This window comes from Pezoporus wallicus, unplaced genomic scaffold (genome assembly GCF_028554395.1).
Source record: "Pezoporus wallicus isolate ANWC-B61680 ecotype Strahan unplaced genomic scaffold, APGP_CSIRO_Pwel_v1 contig_227, whole genome shotgun sequence".
Taxonomy (NCBI): domain Eukaryota; kingdom Metazoa; phylum Chordata; class Aves; order Psittaciformes; family Psittacidae; genus Pezoporus; species Pezoporus wallicus.
Genome location: NW_026635704.1, coordinates 18,371,246 through 18,387,284, shown reverse-complemented (window position 1 = coordinate 18,387,284; position 16,039 = coordinate 18,371,246). Strand labels below are relative to the sequence as shown.

Below are 16,039 nucleotides of genomic sequence, written 5' to 3'. Positions count from 1 at the left end.
GCCCTTCACCGTAGCACAGGGCTGCTGAGGCACCGCACACGAGATGAGAGCTGGACAGATTATTACACCTTTTAGCTGAAAGCATCGACATTTGGGACTGGTATTTGTCTGAGTGCATGAAGAAAAAAAAGTCACAAAATGGTCTGGGTTGGAAGGGACCTTAAAGCTCATCCTGTTCCAAACCCCTGCCATGGGCAGAGACACCTTCCACTAGACCAGGTTGCTTCAAGCCCCATCCAACCTGGCCTTGAACACTGCAGGGCATGGGGCAGCCACAACTTCTCAGAGCAACCTGTTCCAGCGTCTCCCCACCCTCACTGTAAAGAATTTACTCCTAACAGCTAATCTAAATTTCCCCTCTTTTAGCTTAAAGTCATTCTCCCTTGTCCTATCCCCACATGCCCTTGTAAAAAGTCCCTCTTCAGATTTCCTGCAGATCCCCTTGAGGTACTGGGAGGCTGCTATAAGGTTTCCTCAGAGCCTTCTCTTCTCCAGGCTGAACAAGTAACTCCTCTTTGTTTTTTGTTGTGTTTATTTTGGTTGGTTGGCTGTTTTTTGGGTGGTGGTTTGTTTTTTTTTTTTGTCATTATTATTGTTTTCCCAAATAATTCACCTAAAGGGAATTTGTCTCAAACTCTGAAAAAAGTGATATATTTAGGAGTTCTCTTTCAGAAGCCGATCACTTATAGTTTGCTAAGCCGGTCAGAAGGAGACAAAAAAATGCACAAGTTTATTCTTGTTTTAAACGTACACATTACCAGCATCATACACAAGGTACATCTCAGATCAGTTCATGTACAGTACTTCACAATCTACAATGCAGTCCTCAGATCAGCGAGGCACCACATGCATGGTCTCAATGCACAGTAACCCTACAGAAGTCAACAGGACCCTCTCTGTCCTTTATGTTTACACGTGGGCAGATACCCAGATGATCCAAGGGCTTCTGTGTGCACTGGCACATAAAGTCCTAACTAACCTTTCATGAGGCTACAGTAGAAATGCCAAGGAAATTTTTGCCATTATGCAAAACAACTGAACTCATTTGGAAAATACCTAATGTGAGCAAATACTCCTTACAAATACGGGGAACTAACTTAAGGCTTACAGGCATCCTATAAATATGTAAGTCCACAAAACTAAGGAATGTTATGATCTAAGAAAGCACTGTGTTTTTGAAACACGCTGAGAGCTTCAACAGTATCAAGTAAATCATGAAAAAAAAGATACAGGCACCTTTAGTTTAGTCTTCCTGGACAGTGTATTTCAATTAATCTTCACTCTGTTTAGCATAAATAGGAAAACACTCTTCCCAAGTTTCCTGTTCCCAAATGTTTCATATAATCACCTAAGCTCTACCCTGACCAAAAAGTTTACAAACGTCAGTGACAAGATGGAAGTACATAGCCTGCTTCTCCAAAGTGGAGACAGTGCCAGCTGTCTCTTGTGAGATATAGTACATTTTTCACCATCAGTATTGCCAAAATATCATAAGACTACACTGTTACACATATACATACTTTACGTTTTTAAGATGTTCCATTAAGATATGCATAAAACACATCCATAAACACTACACTTACAAGACCCCAAAACCCCTATATGCCCACACCAGCATTTTCCCTAATTCTGCAGGGAATCAGTATCAGGCACAGTCCAAGTGCATGACATTAAAGGCTGTTTATAAACATTTTTAACTAACATACTTACTTCAGTACAAAAAAACTGTATCTGCTACTACATAAAATGTTTCTAATGGAACAAGACTTCAATGTGGTAACAGTGCAAGACCGTATTTATTGACAGTATGTAAATAGCTGTGTCACAGCTTTCTTAATCTGCCAGTGAAAATTGCTCATAGAGTTGCTCTCTGCTAGAAGCAGATTTCATTTCTGTACAAAAAAATATTCTAAAAGCAATATATGGCTAGAAATAAAAATGAAATGCAGGAATAGTGACATTTTTCTCCTTGATTCCACATTCAGTCAACATTAAGTTTTGTGTTACGATAAACAAAGGAGGTTGTTTTATTAAGTCTTCCTTTTCAGATTACATCATCTAAGGAGCTCATCAATTTTTATAAACTGTGCTTCTTTAAAATACTGTAGAATATTCCAAGTTTCTCAGTAGCACTGCTTGAAGCCAGAAAACTATGCATTGAAGAACAAAGGCAGACAGGCCAGTTACACAACTGTTACAAACTTAAAGAGTTAAAGAGACATGTGAAGAAGAGGTGAGCCAATTATTTGATGATCAGATCCACAATGATTTTTTGAACAACATTTTTCCAAAGGCAGCAACAGGGGAAGACAACTGTCTTTACTCTAGTCCTCTGATCCAGGTATTGGGAATGCTCATGTTTGTTAAGCAAAGGAAAAGACACACATAAAATAATGAAAAACGAAGAGAGTTAAATTATTGTAAACCACATTCACAGACCACCACAGCAACTATGACAAGTAACAAAATGACCAAGAATCCTTAAACAGGAATTAAACAGGCTTCAGCTGCCATGGAACACTCAGTTTTGGCTGCCTCCCATGCAAGCTGCTAAGCCTACGGATCCCCCATCTCAGCCCAGCAGCTTCCCAAGCCCTCACTGCTCCCTCCTGCCTCCAACCCACAGAGCTGCTGGCTCTGAGGGCATTTAAAGCCCGTGTCCCCAACACAGGCTGCCATAGCAGCATGCTCTCAGCATACCACTGCAGCAGGGTTCTAGGAGTTGCTTCCTTTTTTAAAACATCATGATGACAGCTGTGCTTGGGGGACCCACTGACAACTCTGAAATTGAATTTCAAGAGACACTTACTTGCCTCTGCAACATAATCAACACTCACTAAACCTCTGCCTCAATTTTTAGTCACTTTTAACCATCGTGATGATGTGCTGGGCAAGGAAGGTGTGGGGAACAGCACTGCAAGTCTGACGTATGGAGCCAGGGGTGGTTTGCGAGGGCCCACGTTTGGCAAAAGCAGGTAGCTAAAGCTCCAAGTGAGACTAATACAGGGCTCCACAAGCCTGTCACACCATCCATGGTGACTGCACATGAGTGCCTGGACCATGCACTGGACGTGCGACAGGATACAGCCATGTATAGGCATGCCAGCAACAGAGGTTTCATGAGGACACAATCACAAAAGACTGAAGTCCCAGCAAGGTGGCACAGGTTTCATGAGGACACAGTCACAAGAGACTGCAGCAGGGCTCTGCTGGAAGTGAACGAATTGTGAAAGGTACACGAGTTAGCCAATATTCGTCAGACTTTCATCGAAAGCAAAAGCCTGTCCCTGGCAAAAGTTATCTGCCTGTGCTAAGCTTCCAGTTCCTGTTTCTCCGCATGGAAACAGAAGGTCTCTACAGTGTTTTTTAGAAATTAAAAGCAAGTCAGGTTTTTTCTAGCCCCGTTCCTTGACAGAACAGTTTTGATCAAAATTTTCCAAAACCATATGGCCTGAGGCAGATGCCCATCACAGAGGGAAGGAGAAAGGAAAGCCTATGGGGGTACAAAGAATTCATCATATGACACTGGAACCAGCATCTTGCAGTGAAAACTGCCTAGCTAGCACATTAATAAATTTTACACTTCATTTTGGCATATCTAAGTGAATTAACAGATGACTATTTTGGGAACAAATAACTTTTTACTATGTTATGATCACCTGTATAAGTACTTATCCATCCAATGACTTCAATACAAAAATATTTAAAATGAAAAATGTCTGATGTGTCTTTAAACACGTTTCACTCTGGATTAACAACTTAACCTTTGACTTAAAAATATACCCAGTATTGCTTGGAATCTGCTACCGCAAGCTAATTAGATTTTGCAAAGTACAGTAAACATATGTAATGAAAATGAGTTGAGCAAAAAAGTTGGTGAATCAACATGATGCATTTCTAATGGCAATAGTATGTATATTTCTAAATTGTAATCTTGAGAGGCTGAACCGAACCAACTACTCTAATGAGTATTTTACTTGGTTTGATGCATTCATTGGACTTTGAGAATTAAGCTAAACCATTCCATGGTTATGTATACATAACAAAAACATCATCTTCAGATTTTCATATGGCACTTTTTACATTTACACAGAATAAAAGATGAGGGGATTATTTTATCTTTCACAAATTTCCCCCCATTGTAATTTTCCTTCCCAAAGAAATTTTTCAATGTTAAAGCCAGAGATCCTCTGCAGGACAGCCCTATGACTGAATCCTACAGAGTGTTTTTTATAGCATTCACATTCACTTTTTTTCTCAGAATCATAAAAACCAAAATAATCCCCCCACACCCACATTCCAAAGGACATCACCACCCATCACATCCACAGCCCTACTTGTTGACAGTATCTTCACTCACTGACTGAAATGAAGACACCAGTACATCACTGCCACCTCAGACAAGAAGGAGAGGATCAGTTAAGATGTAAGTGATGTGTGTTTCATTCTACCACTGGTGGATGCAGTAAAGAAGTATCTGAAGTGAAGCCTGCAGGAGGCAGGAGGTTTACTACACTGAGCATTTGCACTCTGGCTACACAAACAGATGTGGAAGAACACAGTTGGTATCCTTAAGAATGTAGAAATCCCAAACTCAAATTGTGGTTATTTAGAAGTCATTTTAAAGACTTCACATTGCCCTGAACAAGTCTCTCATCACATACCACTCCAACACAACTCCATCCCAATGCTAACCTTTCACTTCCCCTCAAGTTCCTTCCATTTTTCCTTCAGTGCAATGTTTCCCTCCACCATATTTCAGCAACCACTTCAAACTATGCAAATATCCTTTGTGCCCTCTTGACTTTCCACCATAGATATTTTTCCCTCCACTATGTTTCATCAAAGTTAGCAGCAAAGAATCAGTATGAACTGTCCGTTCCAGAAGGCAACGGCCCTGTCAACACAACTGAGGCCTTAGCAAGACCTCTTAGCAAGAAACATGTACCTCCCAGCCACCACTTTCATGACCTCTGGCTGACCAGCTAGGTGTCCATGAAGTTGGTGAACCACAGAAAGGCACCACACTGATTATCTGTAACACAGTAAGCATACGAAATAGCCTTAAATAGCACATCCAGGCCATGGACCCCATGTAGTGCATGCCAGACTTGCACAAAGTCAATGATCATGAACCTAATGAGCCAAAGATTGTAAAATATACTGTAGAAAAGATAATCTCTCTTTCCAAAGAGCCAAGAAAGAGACATTAGCAGCCACTAACAAGCGGATTTAAGGGAGAAATAAAAGAAAAAGAACAAACTAATACATGACTGATATAAGATGCTGAAGTCCTAAAACAAGGTATGCAAAGTCAACTGCTGACAAGGACATGGGAGGTTAAAACTATATTGGAACAAGCAACAAAACTGCTTCTTCATATGTGGAGATACATTTTTCATACTTGATGTGGAGGAAAATAGGGATTCTGAGAGCATTACTTAAGCCAGGAAGCTGATAGACAAGTACAGATTTTCCCCAGTGGAAGAGCAGAAAAAAAAAGAGTTTGCCGTATACTTCCAGTACCTGCACATTATTAATCTTCATCACCACTACTGGCACTTCCTTCTCTATTTAGTACCATTTTCAATATGACCACCTTACTGCAACGGGTGACACTATTTGGTGTCTATAGGCAATCTGACATGCCTATAGATGGGCCCAGGAAAAATTTAAATGCAAGTCTTCCATCTCAGGACAGGTGTAATTTTTAAAAAATGCTATTCTGAAAAGAATGCAAAAGTTGAAGGATAAAGTGTTGCATTCCTCCCTTTGAAGGAAAACCACCATCAGACTTGCTCACTTCTGTAATTAAGAATGTTATTTCCAATTCTGAGTAAAAAGTGCAGCTCCGAGGCTTTCTTTGATGTTGTATGATGACAATGAAGACCCATCAAGCTCTCTAGAGTCCATTGGTTTTTTGTTCTTCAAAGACTGTTTTCTGCTCTCTTAAATCTTGAGAAGGTGTTTATGTTGAGCTGCAAGATGCAACTAGAAAGAAAGTCAGGATGCAACTGTTGGAACATGAAGTGGTTCTTCGCAGATGCTAATGCATACAGGCACTTACTCAAAACCCACCCTGCTGTCAGCCAGCTCACTGTGAGCTCAGAGGCTGTAAACCTTTGAGACTTCAAGTCTCCAGTCCACACCCATAATTCAGAGTTTCAGAGAAACTCTCAGATCTTATTACTTTACACAGGAGTCGGGGATATTCAGCACAATGAATCCCAGAAGAAAACTAGCTCTGAATGCAATGGCTTTGGTTACCATTTCAAGTTTGAAGTTTGAAGACAGCCTACTAAACTTCAAGACCTTTAAGCCAAATGTAAAATAAATTTAGATTTTAATCTCAGAAAGATTGTTAATTTAATGACTAGAAATTGTGTCCATATAAAAACAGCAACTGTGACTTGCCATACCAGAACCCAGTCTCACAGTCTTCTTACAAGAAACCAGAAGCGTTTTGTTGGCACAGAAGAAAAGCCTCTCCAGGAAGAGAGGCTTAATTATTAAATAGAGCAAGCCAAAAGTGCTTTTATGAGAGAGTCTTCAGGACTCTCATTCCACATAATGTTCCTCAAGAAAAGCATATTTGCATCTCAGGCAGCTTGAAGACCTGGCAGTAACTTTGTGGGGCTGATAAGATCCCAGACCCTTCTTCCAGAATGGCTTGTGGCTTTTATCCAATCCTCTAATGCAAAATGAGCACACAAATCGCATAACTAAAGCTACGAAAAATTAGTATAAATGGGGACAGGCAAGTGCCCACCCCTCAAGCCTAGAGACTCTCACCCCTTGTTTTCATCCCTTTTCTGACCATTTGAGCAGACATTCCCCTCCCTGCATAGCACTCCAACTAGGGTGAGAGGGCAAGAGTGATCCTACCAAAACTGGCATGGGAGCTAGAGAGTACTCTGAAGATGGGAAACATGCACCAGAGGAACTCAGACACATCCCAGGGACAAATTACTTACTGGTCTGCCTTCTCAAACTTTTCTTCGGCAAAACAGCAGACATTTTCTTCACCCTGATTTCCTAGACCTGGGGGCAAAAAAATATTACCCAATTTCTTCATAGAACATGTCTGCATGGCATAGTAGCCTCACACATGTCACCACTTGTAACACTACTGCTGTTAATAACTAGAATTTCTTCATGCGCCCATCCTCATGAAGTGCTGACCCTTCGGGAGACCAGTCTCAAATCAGAGAGAACCTTTTATCCCTTTGTCCTAGCTGCAAATCCTGTGTACTTCCAGAATAGACTAACAGTTATAGGCCTGAACTTAAGTCTTCATTGCGGACTCAAATACATTCTGTGAGCACATACATGCAGCCTCATCTTTTCTAATACCTTTGTACCCTGTGAAGGACAGAGCTTTTTTGAGATCTTTGGTTGTCCACTGCATCAAGAAGGTGATATCTCTGTGGTGAGTCTTAAAATCCCAAACATGTCAGAGGTGGAATGGGAAATCAGTAACTCCATAACATCATAACCTTAATATCAAACAATAATCTTTTTTTTGTCCCTATAGAAATTAGGTACAAATATGTGAAAATAACATCAAAAGGTGAGTACTCAAAATTAAGTGAAGTCAGAACTGGAGCTTTCATTCTGTCTCAGATATGTGTCTCCTGCATGCTCTACAATAATGTAGTCTTCAGCAATTTGAAGAAGTCTCTCCCTATTCCCCAAAATTCTGCCTTAACCAGGATCTAAAAAAGCTGCTGTGCCAAAGCTAATCAGTAAATAAAACAGACACTGATATTTTCAAAGCAAATTCCAGCAGTCTGTAGGCAAAACATAAGCAGCATAACCACAGTAAAAGGGCTGCTACAGAAGGAAAACATGAAGGAGCTTCAAATTTGCCTAAGCGTTTAACACTGACTTCACTGTGTATTTTAAAATAGAAACCACATAACTATGAAAAACTTTGCATAACTTAAAACCATCATCATTTCTACACTCTGTTGGACTGCAACCACCAGCAATCCACCATATCCCAAAAACTAGCATAAACATTCGTATTTGGAAGGACTGAGGGCAAGCAATATAAATAACCCTGCACACAGCACTGAGTTTTCACAGTGATCAATTCAGCACACACGCTACAGTGGGCGCATGGCTAACCTGCAAAATCTGTTTCTCTCACCTCAAGTGTTCAAGCTACTCTGAGTACTTACAGCTGCTCCATTCATATAACTGTTTATCTGTTTCATTAAAAACAAATTGAAATAGCTTTGAAATATTGATGTACAGAATAATTTAGAAGGCTTATTTTCTCTTTGGGTACTTGGAATATAATCATTTAATGTTAAACTAATACACTACATCAAGAAACAGCAGCTTGTACTATTGTTTTGCATCTCATGAATAAAATTAGACCAAAAAACATCTTGCAGTAGTCACAAAGTTTTTGAGGTCTCTGTATACATATTTTTTTCAACTCCCAAAACTAGTGAAAGAAGGGATTGGCATAAAACTAGAGATGCCTTAAAGCCTTCCCAATGACGCATATATCTCATGTCTCTTAACCCATGATTATCTCTCCAGCTTTCCTGCAGCTGAAGTATGAGCTAACATTTGGCATAACTTACAGGCAACTTCATCCAGTAAATAAAAATACAAGAGGTAAAAATACCAAAAATACAAAGGCAAACTAAACGGGGATACATGAGATGGTCTGGAGATTAACAAAAAAAATAAAGCCTAAAATCTCTAGAAGCTGCTTGTGGAGAGAGATGCATGCCTGCACTTGAGAAGTTCACTGTCTGAAAAAGACCACAATGAACAAAAAAAAAAAAAAAACAACAAAAAAACGAGAAAAGGTACAAGAAAATATATACCTAACAGGTACTGATACGCAAAGAACTCCAGAAAACAAAGGATGCCTTCCAGCTGGCAGTACATCTTTGCTAACCTCATCAGCTTTCAAAGTTTACTAGAAGCAGATCTACAAAACTCGGAAGTAAAGAAAAAAACTTGTCATTGCTGCATATACTATTTGCATCCTACTACTCCAAATCTCAGAGGAACTTACCTGAAACTACTTTACAAACAAAACCACTCAGGCAAGATCTTTCCCAGCAGCAACACAAGCTGCAGTTCATAGTTGCCAACTGTATTTCTTACAGCATAGGTATCACTTCTTTTAGAGATAAATATACTTAATTTACATAGTCTTCGAGGCAGCCAGACGGAAAACAGTATTGGTTTCTTATCTGACCCCCTGCAATTTAGCACTTTGATCAAGCGAGCTAAAAAGGCAGACACCCCTACCAGTGGTTAAATACTGCAGTCTGCAGCACACAGCATTTTGGAAGTGGAGGAAGAAAGCAGGTAAGTCTGGGGTCATGTCTTCGCAAAGATCAACCACCAAAATGAAAGCTTCACTGGATGAGGTCACTATTGAGGACAGCCCCACCAGGGCAGACCTCATGGCAAGTATCAGAAACAAGATGCCTCTTCTTAAAAATAGTATCACCTCCGACTGAAAAGTGCAGCCTGCTGGCAGGTAGGGTTAAGTATTTTGTGTTTGAATGTACTGTGAAAGAAGGTAGAAGCCTTATCCTTCATGTGCCCTGACCATCAGAAGAGCAAGCCTGTGAAGAGCCTGCAGAGGTTGTACTCGTGAGAACACCTGGGAACATTTCTCACACTGTTTTGGGGTTTTGTTTTTCTAAACATTAATGAAACACTGTAGCTTACAACTAAGAAAATGAAGACAGAAACAAAGATAATAAGATAGAACAAAGCTAAATATAGGTATAGTTACCTGATGCTTCAGATAACTAGTGAGTCATTTCAGCACCAGAATAAAAGCATTCGAACATTAAAGGCTGCTGGCGCACCATCTGTAAGAGTGGAAGACTACATTACATGCATATCCAGGCTACATCTCACAGATTCTTTTCTTCCTCCTCCTCCCTAAGAATACCTTTATTTTATATGACAAGATGAATCCATTTTGTTCTTTATACAAAGTTTTTTAACGCAAGGAAGACTATTAACTTGAAGAGACTCAAAATATTAAGCTAACAAGACATGAAGTTATCATCATTCAGGACTCTATATAATAAACACCTTCCTCTCCTTCTCATAACATGTAAATTTAAAACACTGACTATGACTAAAATAGGTGAGTGCAGCAACTTGACATAATCATAACCAATCGTTCAAGGAAATGTGATCTAATACTTGTAATTTAAAATTATCTTGCAATCTGACTTACAAAAAGAAAACAAAGATATCATTCAGGTGAGTCAACATTTTCATTACAGGCTGCCTATCACTGAAAGCTCAACTGAATGAGCATTGCAGAAGAACATGTTCTTGTAGAAATTATTATCAAGATGTAACTCAAAACAATCACAAAGTAAATGTGGTCTATGTAAGTTTATTCATTTCTTCAAACCTGTTCTTATTAGAACACACAAAAAGAGAAAACAGATGACAAACAGGAAGAGCTACAGAAGACAAAACCCTACTGGAATAATCCACAGGTAACAGAAAACTTCATTTAGAGTTGATGCAAACATACCAAGTTGGGATATCAGAATGACTGCATTTTAGTGCCAAGCAGTTCTGGATAGAGATAACTTAAATCACAGTGAAGTAGATGAGTTTACGTATCTTAGCAGTGCTTTGCTTAAGTAGTCCACCGTTGAGCACTCATGATCAAATACTGTTCATGTAAGACATGAGAAAATACTCTGACAGTTTAAAGCACCTAAGTTAATATAAATTACAAACTGTGGCTGCAACAGGCAGCAATAAAGGAAACAAAGTACATACCTTTTCTTTTTAACAATATTAAACAGATCTATGCATAAACATGTCCTTCTGGAAAATACCTTACAGATCAGAAAACTATTTAGAAGATGTTGGCACATACAAATCAGGGAAGACTGATTTAGGTTCCAGATTGTGCATTTATCTAGCGTAAGTATTTATACTTATTAAGTCTATTAAGAACCCTATTATTAAGAAGCTTGTTAACTGTTGGTGGTAACAAGCTCTTCTCATGCCATGGTGCCATTGTAGGAGGACTCGGGGACAATGGTGAAAAGATAAAATCAGCCATGAATGAGTTCACTGGAAAATTATTTTCTGTCCTTTGTACTCCTCAGACTTCAATAAATGAGAGAGTCTAGTACTAGTTCCTTGGGAAAAATTAAATAGGGATTCTTTTCATTCAACTCACACTCTAAAAGACAGGCCTGAGTTAAAACATTTAATTTTATCCCATAGCAGGTAAGTCTGGATCAACTAGCATGATAACCATCACAACATTACCCACCCTTATGGAAGTATAAGAACTACCTTGAAAAGCTGCATTTGGTGGAATGGTGTAACTTCTGGCAAGTGGGGAGATGGCCCCAGAAGTCCACTTAAGGCTCAACACACTGTATGAAAAAAAAAGAGAGCTACTTTGCTTCACCAGATGCAGAAAAACACACAGCCTTGACCTTCCAAACAGCTCAATATTATTATTACTCATCACCACTAAGCAGAGCGTGCTGGTTTTAGCTGGTGTAGAGTTAATTTTCTTCACAGTAGCTAGTATGGGGCTGTATTTTGGATTTGTGCTGAAAACAGTGTTGATAACAGAAGGATGTTTTAGTTTCTGCAAGCAGTGCTTACACAGAGTCAAAGCCTTTTCTACTACTCACCCCATGCCACCAGCAAGTAGGCTGGGAGTGCACAAGGAATTTTTAGGGGACACTGCCAAGACAGCTGACCCCAACTGACCAGAGAGATATTCCATACCATATGGCATCATAATCAGCATGTAAAGCTAGGGGAAGGAAAAGAAAGGGAGGAGTGGGGGCACATTCACAGTGATGGCATTTGTCTTCCCAAGTAACCATCACATGTGATAAAGCCCTGCCTTCCTAGAGATGGCTGAACACCTGCCTGCCCATGGGAAGGGATTCCTTGCTTTGCTTAGCTTGTTACACTGCTTTTGCTTTACCTGTTGAACTGTCTTTATCTCAACTCAAGAGTTTTCTCACTTTTGCTCTTCTGATTCTCTCCCCCATCCAACTTAGGGGGCAGTGAGTAAGTAGCTGTGTGGGGCTTAGTTGGCCAGCTGGGGTTAAACCACAGCACCAGGGTTAAGTGTAAAGTCCACAGTAGGCAGTTACTGCTCATGATTAGCAGTCAATTGATTAATGTGACCTACTGGCTGCATTTTGTACACAGCACAGTCTCAAGTCCCTTACACAACTGTATCTGGTAGATGCTACCAGAGTGTTATTCCACCTGATGCCTTTTTTTTTTTTTAACCATTTGGAAAGGGCAAAAAAAAACTTAGTGCTAAACAAAAACAGGAGTTAAATTCTTTTACAATAGAGAGAAGATGCAATATGATCAGAACAGAGAAAATTATCTCTGTTCTGTATTACATGTTTTTGGAATATCCTACTTCGTAAATATAAGTTACTCTTAGTTTTAAAGACTTTACAAAGTCCAGGATTTGTTTGTTGTTGGGTTTTATGGCTCTTCTAGAGAAGTAATAAAATCACATACCTAGTATTTTGACCCTATTCCTAGCAATTAATGTAGCTGAAAAATTTGTCATCTCTGAAAATGTATCCATTAAAGAGACAGCAGGAACACCTAGTTTGTTTTAATTCTTAGGGAATGGGGGTAGAAGGTCTGCGCATCTCCTAGGAGAATAAACTTAACAATTATCACAGCTAAAGGAAACGTTTTCAAAAGAATAAAGCTTGCAACTCATCCTGGGTCATTTCTGCATATCAACATTGACTAATAGCTGAGACCTTACCAAACTGTGGTTGTTCTGGGTTTTTAAGAGTTTATTAAAAAAAAAAAAAAAAAATCAGGAGAAAAAGTAAAGGAAATCCACACACCTCTGCCCCTCAGGTAATCTCCTCTAGTGAAACTGACTGCAGGAATTCAGGTCAGCATGAGACCATGTAAAAAGCTACCAAACTTGTTGCTGGCTTCCAGCAGCGAGTGCCCAGAGCCACTTGGGACAGCTCCAGCCAGGGACCACAAGGGTCACAACAGCAGTACTTCACTGGACACTGTGTACTCCAGTGTGAATGCAGCTTTCTTTTTCAGCTGGCAGCCACCATCAAGTCATGACTGATCCCTGGAAACTCTCATGTGCTCAAAGATTTCTCCTTCCCATCACTATTTTCTTCACCTTGGTTTTGAAAGGACTAGTGAAGGGGGGTGGATGACCTGTCAGCTTTTTCCTCTCAATGAATGCTCACTTCCTTCCTTCTACTAGGTCAAAACTCCAACACTACATAATAGAAAAGGCAAAGACCATGAGGTAAAGACCATAAGTTGATCCTCCTAGCAGTTCAGGGCACCTTAGGGTTTGAAGGCCACATACAACGCAGACAAAACAGTTCTGGAAGAGACGGTTTATTTCTCTCTCTGTGAGAAAAAAGAAACGTTGAGCTGATGTTTATAAAAGCTTATGTAAACTGAATAGATGGGCAGAGTTCCCTGGGTATGACTTCAGATACAGATATATCACCAATATGGCCGAGCCTGAAATCTTCCAAGAAATGTAAAATGAGCTGACACCAAACAAAAAGGAAGGAGATCACTCTAGCAGTGAAAAAAAAGATTCACTTTATAAGATCCTGCCCCTCCTCCTCTCTTGCAACTTTTCCATTTCTTCGCATGCTGGCCCAACTATTGCAACGGAGGGCTCCCAATTTTGGCTCATTCATTATCTGTTAGAAGTGCCCTGTTGGAGACTCACCACTTTTCTCACAAGCCCTCCAGAGACCTATATCCCTCTTCTTTTCTGCAAGGCTAACCATATTGCAGAAAGCCTCATCTCCCTGACTTACTTGCACATGCTGTCCAACCCTGGTTCTCCTTCTCTCTAGTTTTGCGTTTCTACTAGTGCACCTGCAAGCTTGTACCTTTCAGAGGTGCACACTCAGTGAAAACCATGGTGTCAAGAGAAGGCAGTTTATCCACCAACATTCCTCCTTTGAATCAGCATGGACACAACTGTTCAAAATGCATACTGGAGTAAACAATCCTTCATTTTGAGGAACAAACTGAGGAACAACTACAGCTCACAGAAAATAGACATCAAGCCTATCACATATAGCATGATGTGGCACGCACTACCTGGGGCATAACCAGTAAGAGGACTGCGCACCAGTGAATCCATGAATCCCTATTCTTTTGCAAAGAAGCACAGTCATATTTTTATATTATGTAGCAGAGCTTCAGCATAGTGTAAGAAAAGTTGGTGCCAGTAGAGGGAGGCAGCTCTTCTCCAGGACATTCATCTTCACATTCCCGATGCACAGTAGGAAGCCGAAGAGTTTGTTTTTGTGGAAGTGAACTCACCCCTTAGCCATTGTGTAAATGTGGCTTTAAATCAAGCTGTAATTAGATTTTGCTGTATTTAACAAAACAGCCTCTTGTTGCTCCTCTCTTCCAGCTCTAGACAGGAAATAAATATTCGTGAAAGTAAAAAAAGGAAAGAAGTTTATGCCTCTTCCCAGCACATGTCCTGGCACGCATGCAAAAGTAACTACAAAACACAAAACAATACATTTACAGGACACTCAATATTCACATTACATCGGAACACAAAGACCTTTCAGCTGGTCCAGTGTTAAACGTCAGCTCACTGTTATCAATAATCAACACATTAACCTTGTTAAAAGACACTAACAGTCCAATACTTGGTGTCTAGCTTTTCTTCATAAGTTTAATTTACTTGGCAAAATACACAAGTGGAAATCTTGTGCTAAGGATTCAAGTAAATTAAGGCTGCCACATATTCATTTTAGGACAGATCTTTTCTTTCCCTCTTATTTTAACTATTTTGGTCACAGCATTCCCATTTTTAACTAGCTTTATCCCCCCTTCACGGTCTTTGTACAGATATGTACCCCTAAAATAAAACTGTGTGTGTTTTCTTCAAATCCACTTTAGTGCAACATATGTACATCCACATGCAGGATGCTTCAATTCTGCTGAAGTTCTTCATGGACTAAACTGTGTATTTCCACTGCACTTTACATTGCACCTGAGAAACCACACAGCAAATGAAGTTGAGTCCACGAAGAACAATGAACAGTTTCAATTGTATTTTGACACCAAAGCTTATAAAAACTTTACTGGTGGTGACAGCAGTGGATACAATGGCAAACTGGTGCTAGGAAGTAAAAGAGGACATGCCCAAGGCCACATCACAAGTTAGCTGCTGACCTAAGAACAAAAAGTTTCTGCTCTTAATCTAGACTTTCTTCCCAGTGAGTCACAACCTACTGATGACTATCTGGTCTTCTAAAAGTTTTGGATTCTTTAGAAGAAAAGAAGAGACCAACTGGCAAGTAATTACTTAAATCCTAAGCAAAGGTCGCATGCATGAAGTTACTTACAGAAGTTACTGATTTTTAAGAGTCTGAAAAGAGTACCTTCTCAAAACTAACCCATTTTGAGAACATTCTCTAGTATCCTGATTCCCTACATCCTGATCTTCTACCATGCTGCAAGTTTTAAGAAACCTAAGGCTGGTTTAGACAACTCAAAAGACAACTTTGTCCTGAAGTCTGTTTGCAGTTCAGTCTCTAAATGGAAAAGATTAAAAAAAAAAATTTGAAAGTACATTATCCTTCTGCACCTGTAGGAGAATTCTTACATTGGTTTTCTTGACATAGCCAATACTAGCACTTCCAGAAGGCAAGACAGTGAAGCTTGCTTCAGTACCAATCCAAAATGACAAATCAAAAATTCTTATGTGCAGTTTCTCTAAAACTGTAGATCACCTGAGCAAAAACTCACAAGCTATGCTGCATCCTAAATAAAATAACTAAACATCCCACATAAAAGAAACCTAAATTTGACATAACCAAAGAGACTAATAGGCACATTTATCTTTGCTTGCCTTCTTTGACCCAGCAAAACCATGCGGTTTGTAGGTTTTTTTTTTCCTGGAAGTCTGGAAATAATGGCACAGTATAGTCCCATGATCCAAAACTGTGTCACACATTTTGAACACTGTCTAACCCAGCCAAAAATTCAG

At 39.7% G+C, this 16,039-nt stretch overlaps 1 protein-coding gene across 1 annotated transcript in view; it reads right to left on the bottom strand.

The window, feature by feature from the left end:
* FAM110B (family with sequence similarity 110 member B) overlaps positions 1 to 16,039 on the bottom strand; it is a 110,086-nt gene that overhangs the window by 58,363 nt on the left and 35,684 nt on the right. The window lies entirely within an intron of this gene.